This window comes from Aquila chrysaetos, chromosome 19 (genome assembly GCF_900496995.4).
Source record: "Aquila chrysaetos chrysaetos chromosome 19, bAquChr1.4, whole genome shotgun sequence".
In the NCBI taxonomy this organism is placed as follows: Eukaryota; Metazoa; Chordata; class Aves; order Accipitriformes; family Accipitridae; genus Aquila; species Aquila chrysaetos.
In genome coordinates, this window is record NC_044022.1 from 15,915,643 (window position 1) to 15,929,691 (window position 14,049).

Sequence of the window (14,049 nt, forward strand, 5' to 3'; positions counted from 1 at the left end):
TAAAAAGATCCTTTATCAAATTTGTGCAAATTTGCTTATAAGCATCTCTTTTATTGACATCAGATTGACTGAATAAAAAGGTGCACTCTGGTGTTGGAGTCAGAGGCTTCCATTCAGATTTGTGCCCCTGCAATTTTTGCTACAAAATCACAGCGCGGCGTTAAGGATCTTCTCTGTCCTCCAGCGCTGAGCCCCATGGTATGGAGTAGGCGTGTTACAGGAACGGACCAGATTCATCACGGATGAGATCCCCTTTTCTGTGGGAGGGATGCAGGAAGAGGAGTCATCGCTTGAAGGAGAAACAGGGGACGCGCCAAGCTGGAGCAGAACCCCTCAGCAGCACTGGGTTTTCCTCTAAACACGGGCCTGCTCCAGGGCAACGCCAAGCAGCATGGGGCGGCATGGCCAAAAGTGACGGCCCCCAGGATGGGCTCTCCATTGCGGGGGGACGAGGAGCTCCCCTGCGCCACGTCCCCACGGGCATGGCCAAGGAGCTGGATCCTGCTGGCTCATCTTGGCTGCACGATGCTGCAGAAGGGTGGCCAAGTCGGATGGGTCTTCGTAGATAACCCTCTCCTGCCTGGCTGTCCCTGGACCCGAGGGGGAAAAACAGTTTGGGGGAACTTATCACTTTTGAAACGGGGCTGCTGGCAGGCCTGTGCGCTGCAGTGCTGAGAGCAGCAGCAGGAAGTGTGGTTGCATGTGAAAACAAGCAGATTTGAAACAGTATTCACTCCAAGGGATTACACAAATAATACCCCAGTGACAATGGAGCTATTTACTCAGTTGACACTATGAAGAAAGCATCTCCTTTTATCTACTTATGGTGGTTAGCGGGTTCGTCTCTCTACAGCCTCTGTTGCTATTTGCTGCTTCCCTTGATGCTTCTCTCTGATACTTTTGTTCCAGCTTTCCTTAAAAAGCTGTTTATTTGAGGAGGGTGTAGGCGTCCTGCCAGAGAAGGGCAGCTGCAAAGGCGCACAATGAGCAGCCTCACAGATGCCCGAGCCTGTGCATATTGGCTGCCAATGGCCAATGAAAGGCTCTCCTTCAGCCCACCCGACACAAAGGTGAACGTACCACCGAGAATTTGTAACATGGGAAGAGCTTCCCATTAACAGTTGTCTCCCCCCCCGCTCTGGTGTCTTGGATGACCATGCCAGCTATGCTGCGTGCTCAGAAGGCTTCTGAAATAGCTCCTTCTACAGTGAAAGAAACAGCATCGTGCAAGGCCATGCAAGGGGGGATGCATTCATGTCCTCAGCATATGGGGCACAGGTAGGAGTGTTTGAGCATACTGTAGGGATGGGACCTAGGTGCAAGGATGCACGTGAGCAGCGTGCTTGCAGCACCTTGCATCCCTGCAAGTGACGCTTCCCTTGGCTGCAACGCAGACCCATAACCTCCCCCTGCTCTGCCAGACTCAGCCGGCTGCCGGCCGCCCAAGCTGGCTGCCTGGGTGCAGGACCCTGCACCAGGGCCGAGGCACGGCTGGCGGAGGGAAGGACGATGAGCCCATGAGCCTCCTGTTCAGCCTCCTGTGAGATGTGAGCGCAAAACTGGAGGTGGATCTTCCTCGAAGGGCTGAAGTGTCCAGGGCACAGGCTTCTCCACATCTTCCGGAGGAGATATTTTTGCTTGTTTTGTTTGCCCATGTCTATACTTGTCCACGCCTCATAAATCGCACATTATTGTCCATGGTACCTCACCAAGGCAGGCCATGTAATGGCATACAAGACATCATGGCAATGGCTTAGGCTTCAAAATTCACACTTGGGGACCACTGCATGGTTCATAGGTCTGTCACAAGCACCTTGTGAATGTGTTTATGGAGGAGCTATCAGACTGTTCATGGCAACTGAGCTGCAGATAACCCTTGCAAAAAGCCACCAGACTAGAGCACCTGCCTTTCGTCAGGGGTAGAGCAAAGCAGACAGATCTGGCAGCCCTTAGAGTAGTTGGTATAAATTATGCCATCATCCTTCCAAAATGTGGACACCACTGAACTGTGCAGACACTGTGGCCATGTCTGCCCAACCTCAAAGGTCCACACCAGGTAACTAACCCCAACCACTGACCTGTTCGTGTGCCCCGGTTTGCACCTATACTCTCTGGACCAAACTGTCCTATCGCAGAGAAAGAGCTAGTTCGGTGTCCATGCAGCTTGGACAGGACCAGCAGCAAAGAAGGACTTTTATGATGTGATCCACTGCAACCCTTGCCAATTCAAAGCCACCAAAACAGCCGTAAGGCAGCAGAAACTTCTGGTCACTACAGGTCTGGGCAATATGAATAGGATTTATTACACTAAATTTAAGCCATCAGAAAACTAAAGATCAAGGCTAGACTAGTAATTTTGTGTTCCTCTATAGACAATTTGTGGTTATCTTCAGAGAGCAGCTTGGGTAGGCTCTGAGACTTCTATGCTGAATTGTCCTTTCAAGGTGCCTTTCTCCATTGCCTAGAGTGGAAGCCTAAATGTCTTCAAAATCTTAGGCCAGACTGCTAATTTTTAAATAGCCAAAGGTAGGTAAAACAAGTTCCAGTGACTTTCAATAGTGTCTTGTAGAGCCCAATGGAAGGTAAAAAGTTCATCTGTCCACTCACTGAACCACATTGTCTCTCTTGTGCAGTTAATTTTGTCTGAGGCTAAAGGCAACCTCTTTGCAATTGGCTTTCTTGTTGCAATCATCTCCCATTATCTTAAAAGGCCTGTTTCTGGGAGCTTTTTTATGCTTTATTGTTGATTTTAATTTAAGCCAAAGGAAAAAAAGAGACGGTTAGCAAGCACCAAAGTAAAAAAAGGACATTATGGTTGTTCTACCAAACTTAGATAAAGTCAAGGCAGATTTTGCTAAAGTGTCTTCTGGTTCTTCTGCACTGCTGAAAGGATTCATTGAGTGCTCTGTGACAAGTAATGACCTCCCCTCACCCACTCACTGGGTTAGGGTCCTGGAGCCAGTTATAGGTTGTATTAGGGAGCTGTAAACACAGAGAAGTTCTGCTCTTTCAGCTACCAGAGACAAAAAAACTGGATCTTAGGACTTCCTGCCAATAGAAAGGCACATGTGTTTTCTATCTGCTGATAAAGAACCCAGTGATACCGAGCTTTGCTGGAGGAACGTCTGTGTTTTTTAATGGACACATAAAACCTTTCCTTCATGAACCAAGATTCATTTCACATCCAATATGTAATTCCACCAGTCTGCAGAGAGTTCTTCTGTGGCTGACTAAATATTTCTCATATATTTTTCAATTCCAAAAGACAGATCCAGAAATGAAAAATCTCTGCTCCCCAACCCACTCTTCATCTAACCACCGATAGTTAGGGGAGCTGTGGGTATGGAGGAGGAAAGAAACAAGCTCCTGTGCAGCATGGAGATGTGGAAATGGAGCAAATGGAGAATCCTCACAGACCTGAGCTGAAAAAGCATGGGTAAAAAGGAATGAAAGAGTGGGACACTGGCTGGATAGAGAGAAGAAAATCTCTGTCCATAATGATGGAGCGACTTGAGGTAGAGAAAAGGAGCTGAGACCCACCCTGTTCTTGCACACATTCAGAGTTACCCTGCTAAAGACAACTGGAGATGGCTTATGCTGAAGAGAACAGGATATTTAAAAGAGAGCAGCTCAAAGGGATGTGAATAGATATGTACGTTTGGCAGTAAGTTAAGTTGGAGCCATTGCTGGCGTAGAGTCATTACAAACTGGGATAAGAGATGGAGACTGATATGAGAAATCCATTCTCCAAATGGGAGTGACTGACCAGAAGCAGTGATATGATGAGGATATGACTAATAATGTGAAAGGGACCCAAACCACAGACATTAGGCCTGGATTCAGAGCTGGATCTCTCTAAGTGCAATGGCAGCAAGAACCAGCCCATACAAGGGCAGGACTGAACAGTGAAGGCTGGATACAAATGAGGTCTTCCAGAGTTTCAACCCAGAGATTTGGGTTTGGCTTCTCTTTACTGAAAGTGGCATTTATTAAAATAAATGGTGACTGAATCTCCAAAAGCTTGAGGCTGAAGTCTGTTCCTGCTGCTTGTATGTTTACCTTGAACAAAGCTGAATACCTGAATTTGAAGCACAGCTCAAGAAATCCCACAGGAAAAGAAAACTTCTAGTAAGAACCAGAAATATGCAGGAAGCACAGCTTCTTTGACAGAAGTGGGCTCTTTCATCATGAATCCCATCCAAAATCCCAATAAGCAAAGACAAGTGGATATGAGCAGAGACTCTTCTAAATGAAGTTCATCCCAGAGTCAGTACTTAAATTGGTGGAAGCGTGGAGGAAGAGGCACCCCATTTTAGCTGAAGGTTTTATTCTTTAATACCTACCTTACATTATATATTTTCAGAGTCAGATAAGGGAAGAACATCCCCTATGGCTGCTTACATATATTGAGTTACAGCTCATTATGTGGAGGAGAGGAGCTGCTAGCCTACAGCAGTTTCAGGTTATTCATACTGTAGTGGTGAATGAATTAGGTGGTCTCGTCCTGTGACTCATTAACCCTTAGAGGCATATTGTCATGAAGAAACAGGAGAGATTATTTAGTTAAATAGTAGATACAGTTTTAATTAAAGAGAGGTCCATACTGAGGCATCCTAATCAAGATCTGAGCCTCCTCGAAGCTCAAAGAAATTGGATAATCTGGAATTTCACTTTGAAAGCAGCCCCCTACGTTTCGTTGAGTATCTATAAAGAACGGCTGCCTTCTGCGTAACCAGGCAGAGATTGATTCATCTCATCGCTCATTACTTTTATTGCCAACTTCATAGCTTTTGATTGCACAATGCAAAAGTGATAACAACACTGCAGGGCAGCAGAATGACTCATCAGGCATTACTGCTTGCTGTTAGCAAAGTCTTTTCTATTTACCTAGGTGCTTATGTGGCCTTCATCTCCATGGTATTTGAGTGCTTCCCAAACAAATAAAACTCTGTTTCTGCCCCTGCTTCCTCTGCAGACCCAGCTGGAGCATTAGGCTGCCTCACAGCAGTGTGGGGAGCCGTGGGATGAGCTGGGACCCACAAGGTGCTGAGACTTGTACACCACAAGGCATGCCCTGTCCCCACCAGACCCTTGCCAGCTGTCAGATGGAGACTGGGAATACGGTCCCCCAGCAGAGAGGTAAACAGGGAATTCACACGGTGCCTGTTGGTGGCATTCACAAACATAAATAGCCCATCTCCTTACATTTTTTTTAAGACTAATAAAACTTGGTGTACTCAAAAAATTCTTCCCTTGGCACAGATTTTGCAAGGGGGATTGGAGCCAAACTTAGCTCCTGGCTCACTGGACATTAAGTGTGCTTTGCACCTCGTCCCAGGGCAACAGAGGAGAAAGTAGTGCATCGTCGGCTTTATTCCGTGCAGGGATGTTCCCAGGAGCATGGGTCTGCAGGGGAAAAGGAGGGCGGCAGCGAACGGGATTGCCCCCACGTTGTCCTTTGGGAAGTGGCAGGAAACAGCTGCCTGCTGAGTACTGAAAATAGAGACAAGTTCTCTCTGGACAACCTTTCACAAAGTGCATGTTCACCACCATCCCCTTGGGATGCTGGAGGCCAATAATGCCACTAATCTGCAGTCACAGAAGAGGGCAGTTCCTCTTGAACCTGGGCCCATGTGAACCCTGACAGCCCAAGGGAAGAGCAGGTCTCGAATGGTCATCTCTTGGACCTTAGCTTACAAAATCAACATGAAACCTAAACCACAGTTTTCAGGTGGTTTGGGGCAGTGGATTTAAATCCCCACTGCAGTCACGGTCAAGCATGTGCAACTGCAGATGGACTTGTACCAGGGAAGAGTTGCACAGAGGTTTATGTGTCATTTCGCTGTTAAAGCAGGCCAGTGTCGAGGACTGATTCAACCCTGAGCCTTCCTATGGCCCCATGAGCATATGGTCCAGGGCTGAGCTCAGGCACTGTGGGGACCAGCCTAGGTCTGCAACGCAGGCTTCCCCAACGGCCAGATCAGGGTCTGGGGCTCCACATCACACCTACCTCAGACGAAGTAATGAACTCATCTGAAGTCCAGAACTCCTGATGAGAAGAGAGACCTACAAGTGCCCCCAGGGCTGGCCCAGACAGCAAGGGTGCCGACCTGCCCCCTCTCCTCACCCTCCTGCAGGTCTTCTGCACGCAGGGACCGTGACCGCTCCGGGATGTGGCCCACAGTGGGTCTGGAGTGGGACCAGAGACACCACACCTCCTGGAGACCACGCCGCACCAGGCATGTCACAGGGACAGCAACAAGTATTAGTTCAACATGTTTAACTCAAGCTTGTACTATTTTAAGATGAAAAATTTCCCAGAGGGCCCCATCTGCAGTTGAAAAGGACTCACCCTGCTCTTTTAGTTTATTTTTTTTATGAAAGGCAGATTTTATGTTTCATTTAAAAAACAGACGGTATCTCTATATTGGCAAGATCTTCATACCTATGTGGCAAGGATTAATGTGAGTTTCTAACCAACTTTTATACCTCCCAAGTATCTGTCCTGCCATTGCAAGTTTTAAGGGCAAGAATCATGTCTGGCCAGATATATCTGGCTCTGTGATGGACTGGAGCCATCTCAGCATGGGGTCCCATTTGAGTCCTTGCAGAGAAGAGTGGGCAACAACAGGCAGTCGTGACAGATGTGCAGGATCCCATCGACCTGCACAAGGACCAACGTCACCCAACTGTGCTGCTGCTGCTGAGCCACGGGGTGGTTTCCTTACTACCCCAGACATCAAAGGAAAATGTAGCTCCTTAATTTGCAGAAAGAAGATGATACTGAGATGTCCCTGTCCTCTGCAGAGAGGCAATAAGCTACCCTAAATTATAAAGCACAGGGAAGAACTGTTTTGGTTTGTTTTTATGAGAAAATAGAGTTTGAGGTTATGGGAATTCCATAAGGGACAATGTCTCACAGTAGTAAGAGATTATAAAACTGAATTACAGTTCAAACCAGTAAGTGTTACATTGTGCACGGAGACACGTAGACTGTAAGGCTTAACAATACACCAAAGCCACCAACACTGGAGCAAGGCAAAGGGCCTCCTTTTAAAATTCAGTTTAATAGTGCCTGACACTGAATGAGTAATAATGTTAAGCAACACAGAATGGACCATAAAACACTGCTATATGCAATAGCTATTATCCTATGTGCTAACCTTCATATCATATTATTTCCTCAAATAATCATAATATTGTGCCAACAGCCCCTTCATTCTAGCTCATTATTTCTCGAGCTTGCTTCCTTCACAAGGAATAGGGCTCGCACTAACAATGCCCTCAGGGTCCGCAAGCAAAGTTGTGCACTTGGTGTACCCAGAACAGAGGAAGTCTTTTTCTTGGTCCATTTCTTCAGTTGTCTATGTTTTTTCCTTCATGCAATTACAAGGTAGTAGGAAAGGTTTTCATGGAATAGAATAAAGAAATCCCTTATCATCACAAGTCTTTCAGGCAATGACCACTCTTTTGGTTTGTCCCCCATTACATGTTTTTTCTCTTTGTTCTCACTTCTCATCAGTTGGGTTCTTATGTTTGCATCTCTCTTGGTACAGTCTCTGCTCCAACATTGTACATGGTGTTCCTGCTGAGAACTATCAGCTTTGACTTTCTACAAATAAAAAAAAAGTCTTGTCATTATTTTGTCACACTTTCAGCTTCTACTAAATAACTAATTCACGACAATAAACCTCCTGGTTGCCATTAGAGGCAGGCTGCCAAGCAGTTTAGATGCAATCTTGTGTTATGTTGTTTTTATAAAGGTTTCCCAAAACCCAGTGTGAATAAACTTGGGTTTTGTGACTTAAAGTAAAACATTTGCTTAATTTTATATTCAAAATGTTACTACCCAGAGCTGGAAATGTGAATGTAATGATTTGAGGCTCCTATGCCAGCACAAACAAACTTCTCGTGCAGCTCATACACAAACCCAAATGTCTTTTTGTCTACATGGAATAAGTTAAAATAAATAACATCACCTCATTCTTTCTTTGCGTCTCGCCATCTACCCATGTGTGTCCCCTACTGTCTAGCCTTACATTTAAATTCCTGGCACTGGGTCTGGGGTTTTTTGGAGTGATTTGTACAGCACCTAGCACAACAGGAGGGGAAAGTAAACAACTGTGAAGTTGCCATTTGAGATCACAACGGTCACATGCATCTTCCCTGTGGCCCATGTCAAGGCAAATGCATCATTTCTGCTGGGCAGAAAACAAAGCCCTGGATGCTGATCAGAGGCGAGCACCGGGCGTAACGCCGATAAGGCAGAGGGAAGAGGTGGGCCCAGGGTGGGATCTGAGCAGCCTGACATCCCCAACCGGGCTGAAGGAACTAAAATGGTTTTGAGCAACATCAGCAGCAAAGTGCAAACTGCGTTTTGGAAAACTTCATTTCAGTGGCCTCACAGGGTACAAAACCATCCCTCACATTTTCCTACACTCTTGTTTATGACTTTCATCACAACACTGTCCCACCGACCAAGAGAGAATGGCTGTAGCGAGATTTTTTTCCCACTTGTGTATTAACCAATTCATTGACTCACGGATGCCTGTTCCATCCATCTAATGACATAACTCCATGGATCTTTGCAGATTTCAGGCAATAAATGCGGCAGCCATTAACTTTCCCTCCTGTTGGGCACTTGAGAAGATAAAAATCCCCTCTTTCTGCTGTAGATTTCTGCTATAAATCCACAGATGCAATTGCACACAATCTAATTTCTGGCTCCTGGGCCCACATTCATCCTTGTCCAACTATTCCTCTTGACTGAGCTGATTAGATTATAGACAAGGGCAGGCTTTCTAAATGCAAGGTCATGTAGCTTAAATTAAATCTAAAGGAGCTACAGTAATATATATAATAGAACATCGACATCTTTACTATTAAAGAGGTGGGGAAAAGTTGCTCAGCTGGCTCCACTCCGGCGTCATTTGGCTTTGAGAAGAGTAGTGTGGCTTGGTCCTCCTTTGGAATTCCTTAGGGACCTCGTTGCCAGAAATGTTCATACTCTGATTGCTCCCAGAAGCCAGGTTTCTGGAGCCGTATGATGTTCCTGCAGGTCCTGTGTAACCTATGGGTGACATGCTGTCCCCACCGCTGCCTTTGAAGAGCTGAGTGGGAGGAATCGGGGTAGACACTGGAGTGAGCAATAATGCTGTCTCCTGTAAGTCACACTGCAACTCACTGTGCACCGCACCTGGGCTGCAGTGTACAGCGTAGTGTAGGGTATCACCCTGGATACAGAACGAATAAAATTGGACCAAAAATCCAGATGCTTCTTTCACACACAGAGGTCCTTGCCTACTGCAAAAATGGTTTAAAACCTGGGATATTTTAAAAAGCTTGTTAGCCTGGTGTACCATACAGTTATTTTATCCTACAAACAAAGCAGCTTGCAATTTTCTGGCCATTGTCTGTTTTTTTTTTCCTTTTAGAATAAATGGATGATGGAGTTAGTTACACAATATGTGACACACGCTGCTTATTTACCAGAAACATAAAAGGCCCTGATTTCCCAACACACAGTGCTGGGAACTGAACAAGCTTCTGTGCTCAGAGTTTGCAGCCTTGGTCTAGCTAGCCATCAGCCCAAAAGCGCTTCCTTATGAGTGCTTCTCCAGCTCCTCCTCGCTGCCTTGTTTGCCCTCCTCACTGGTGTTTCTGCTCCTTCTCACCCCCCCTCCATCCAGCCTTATCCAACAAAGCATTTTCACTTGGACCCTGTCAATATTGTTCCTGTTAACAAGCACTAGAAACAAAAACCTGAGATTTCATTCATGGGAATTAGAATGAGAATAAACTGATGTGGCAGAACCAGAACAGGGCTTCAGCTGAAAGGTTGACCCACTGAAGCAACAAGAACAGGGCAAGAGTGGTATGGAAAGGGTAGCTAAGATGCATTTTTCTAATCTGATCTAGCCAAAGAGCCAGGAAAAGCAGCTCATCAAGCAGAACAAATGATGAATGCTCATGCATTTCTGAAATGAGCTTACAGCTCAAAACCAGAAGGGTTCTGGGTATTTAACTAGAAAGAACTAAAATTCTAGAGCTGGATGTGAAATTCTGCTTTCAGGTAAGAACTCAGGCAGAACTAGAGCTGGCCTGCTGCATAAGGAGTACAGTAAGAGCTCTAACTGCTTCATTGCTAAAATAAACTGCATTAGCACTGGACCCCCAGCAGCCTCGCCAGGCACTCTGGCTCAACCCCCAGTGCTCTGCTGCACGTAGCCTGTTTTGGACAACTGTTGCTGCTATTTAACGGCACAGAGCAACTCCACTCATAGCTGGGGGTGATCCAGCAGATGGACGAGAGCAACCTGAGAGTTAAGTCCTGGGAATAAGCCAGGATCTTGTCTTTCTGAATCCAGCTCTTCCTCCAAGAGCCCAAGCGCAGAGAAAGCTGCATGGCCTCTAACAATTTGAGAAAGGTGAGTAGTAGCAGAGAGGCTGGAGTTAAAAACTGAGGCTCCTGTCTCAAGTGTCTGAGCTGAAGCAGAAACCATTTAAGCACGTGTTGTCAGATGGGAGATGGGATGCTGCAGCAGGGCCCTGTGGAGGTCGGGGGCACTGGTCTCCCGTGGTGGTACCCCCAGGAGGCTTGGCTCTCGCTGGACCTGTTCACGGGGAGGCGGAGCCATACCGGGCAGCAACGCAGTGTCCTGGCACTTCACCAGCCACCTGGGCCCATGCAAGTCCAGCAGGTACAAATGCAGTGACGCTGGAGTGATGCTCTCCAAAGCAGAAAGTTGGAGGGCAAACAGGGAATATGAAGGAGGAGGGAAAATATCAAACACAAGGAAAGATCGAAATGAAGACAGAGAATGGAGGAAGAGTGGAAAAGAGCTGACACACACAGAAACAAGGGAAACATGATACTGAAAACTAACAAAAAAGACAGGGAAAACCTGCTTTACAGGTGCCTTTTCTTCCCTTTCACCTGCATGTGTCTTTTGACCCCTGTTGTGGGTCAAGCTCAAGATTATAAAGTCACAAAACTTGCAGAGGAACATGCCTGGGTATTCCTTCAAATTCCAGTCAGTCACACCAACATAAATCCTGAGCAAAAGCCATAATTTCATTTGATCCAGGTGTAAAGGTCAGCCTGAACGAGTGCCCAGGCCAAGGACACAGCACAACACACGCTGCCAAAAGGAGCAACAGATACATCCCAAGTGGTTCATGCACAAGGTGGCTTTTTATTATTATTATTTATATCCTTTATGGGATAAAATGAAGATGCACATCTTGGGAATAGCTGGTGGCTGCTGATGCATTGCTTAATGCCACATGTCCACTACCACATCTTGCCACCACCAACCCAGCCAGCTTGACTCCCACCACATAGATGCAACTTAAACCACCATCAAAGTCCTTTCCCCGGACAAGCTCCGTATGCCTGTGCAGATAGGCCTTGAATGGTCCCATTCAGGTTTTGGGAATGCTAAATGTTCATCCAAAATATGCCATTTATCATGCACCAAACCTATCCATGTGACTGCTGGGAGCATTTGTTTGCAGGAGTTTGACTGCTGGTGTCCATGTGAATGCAGTATGGCAGAGATGCCCCTGCTTAGGACACCCTGGCTAATCTTCATCTCCATACAACACCCTGATGACAGCTCTGCCCCTGAAGCTGACCTTCACAGGAATTGCAGGGAAGAGAGGGGTGAATGCAAGGACCAGCAGAAATTCCGTGGAGTTGGGCTGGACCAGGCCCTGGAGGTCTTGTGGGGAAGCCTAGCTGAGTCCCACTGCAGCCTCAGGAGAGGAGGTTGGGTACCAAGAGAGGGTTTGGGACCCTCAGGAGGGTCGTGGGCACCAGCCCTCAGAGCAGATGCTGCTGGGGTCAGGGCTGGCTGAGGTCCCCCGCTGCAGGGACTTGGTGGCCACAGGGAGAGTGACCCTCAGCCTCCAGGAAGGCATGATGGTTTGGGTGTGAAGAAGAGAGAGAAATTGTATTCTATAGCAAAAAAACCCCTAGATTTGAAGAGAGGGAATATTACTGTAAATGCTCTGCCCTGTGACAGAAGCGTGGGGAGAGTCAAAACAATCTGGTGGGAAGGGGCTGAGGTCCCAGTCCCACCCAGGGGGTATGGGTAGGGACTGCACCCCTGCGCACAGGATGTGAAAAGAAAACGTGGCAACACCAGAGAAGAGGCAGGAAAACCAACCCGTAACAGCCCAGAACAAAACCTCAGTGTCTGTGTTTGCAGCACAGACAATATCTTGAAGCACGACCACCTAAAACGAGGAAAACAAGACGGACCCAATGGAGGGACACAGAAGGGTTTGTTGCCACTTGTTTAATGCCCACAAGGAGTGTAGATGTGCTTCCTCCCCCCTGCACTCCCGGGGGCCCAGCACCAAAGGACTGAGCTCCCCACGCTTTCCGCATACGGCGCAGGCTGCCTGTGCCTTTGCGGGTCTGGGCCATCCCCAGCCGCAATCTGACAGCCCCAGCCACCGGTCCGGCACCGGCGTCCGGCGTACGCTGCGCCTACGATTGATGAAACGCGGTTCAACTCCTCCGGGCGCTTCCCTGCTGGGATTGTCCTGATGGAAACAGCATCGGAAATGCTCCCGTTTGCAGCCTCAAATCCTTGATCATCTGCAAAACTAATAGTTCGCTCTTTCGCACCAAACCGTCCCCCTCGTGTTGCAGCTCCTCCTTTTTTCTGTCATCCCCCGGCACCCACCCATCTTGATTCAGGTTAAGGCTGGTGGGAAATGACAAATCCTTTCCACATAAATCTTAACGCTGGCTTGAGTTCGTTGAGAAACGGTGGTGATTTATGGGGGATTAGCAGATCACAGTTGAGGAATGTAAAGAGGTTTAGGCTAACTAAGTGGAACGCTTAGAGCTGGGTCACGGAGAATTTGATGCAGGCTCAGGGCTCTTAAATGGTGTGCAATAAAAAGTAGAAGAGGGAAGCATGCATTTCAAATGCCCTTTGCGGCACGGGAGGTTGTTTTCCTGTGTTACAATCTGGAGAAAAAACTTAGGCAGCCTTCTTTGTGATGCTGGTTCCTTGGTTCCTAAAGGCTAGCATAAACATAACACTAAAGGTGCACTTATTTTTGGTGTATTTTTATTGTTTGTAATTATACATTTCCAGCAGATGGAGGGATAGTATGATAGAAGAGACAGTAAAGTAAGAAGGCAGTGAGTCTCTATGAGATGTTAAAGGTAATGCAGTCAAGAAACAGTTAATACATCCTTCCTATGGGAAAAGAAAGTGAGCCAAAAAAAGAACAAATGGGAAAAGTGTCTTTTTTCAGTCAGGATGGGGAAAGCGAGGAACAAACACCTTGTGCCTCGCTTTGATTTTTCTTCTCATTTGCTTTGTAGTTCTTGTGATTTTTACGGTGCACTGCGTTGTAAGTAAGCACATGACACTTCCTGAAGCTTAGAGCTTAATTTCAAATCCCCAGGCTCATAAAGCAGCAGCTCCTCACTGGGCTTGTCAACAGCTGCCTTCTGCTTTTGGCTCGGCCCAAAACTTCCAGGCACATCCCCGGCCCCGCGCAACACCCGCACATCACAGCCCGTACAGAAGCACAGTTCTGCCCTACCCCTGCGCATGACGGGAGAGAACAAGTAGTGAATATCAGTCAGGCAATCAAATGCTGAGGTTCAGCAGGCCAGGTGAATAATTACAAATAGGCCAGCTTGAGTAAAATTATTTGGAATGACGCAAGTTGGTGCAAAATAATATTCATGTCAGAAGCCCTGACAGAGCCAGTGGTCTCACTGCAATTACTCGTGTGAATTACATTACGCAGAACTAGACCCTACTTATATTGCATAACATTTATATATTTTGCTGGCCTATATTAGAATAATCTATTTATCCAACTAGTGATGAATATTTCTTATGCATTTTGCAATAAAACTTCAGAGAACTGCCAGATGGTTCTCTTCCTGAATTACCCTCTTTATTTTTTTCGTAAGGCCAAAATTTCCTTTAATTTCACCAACTGCAAGACAAGAAGAAGAGCAATTAAGTTCAACCGTATAAACTTTTTAATGTGGTTTTAGGGGATTCTTTA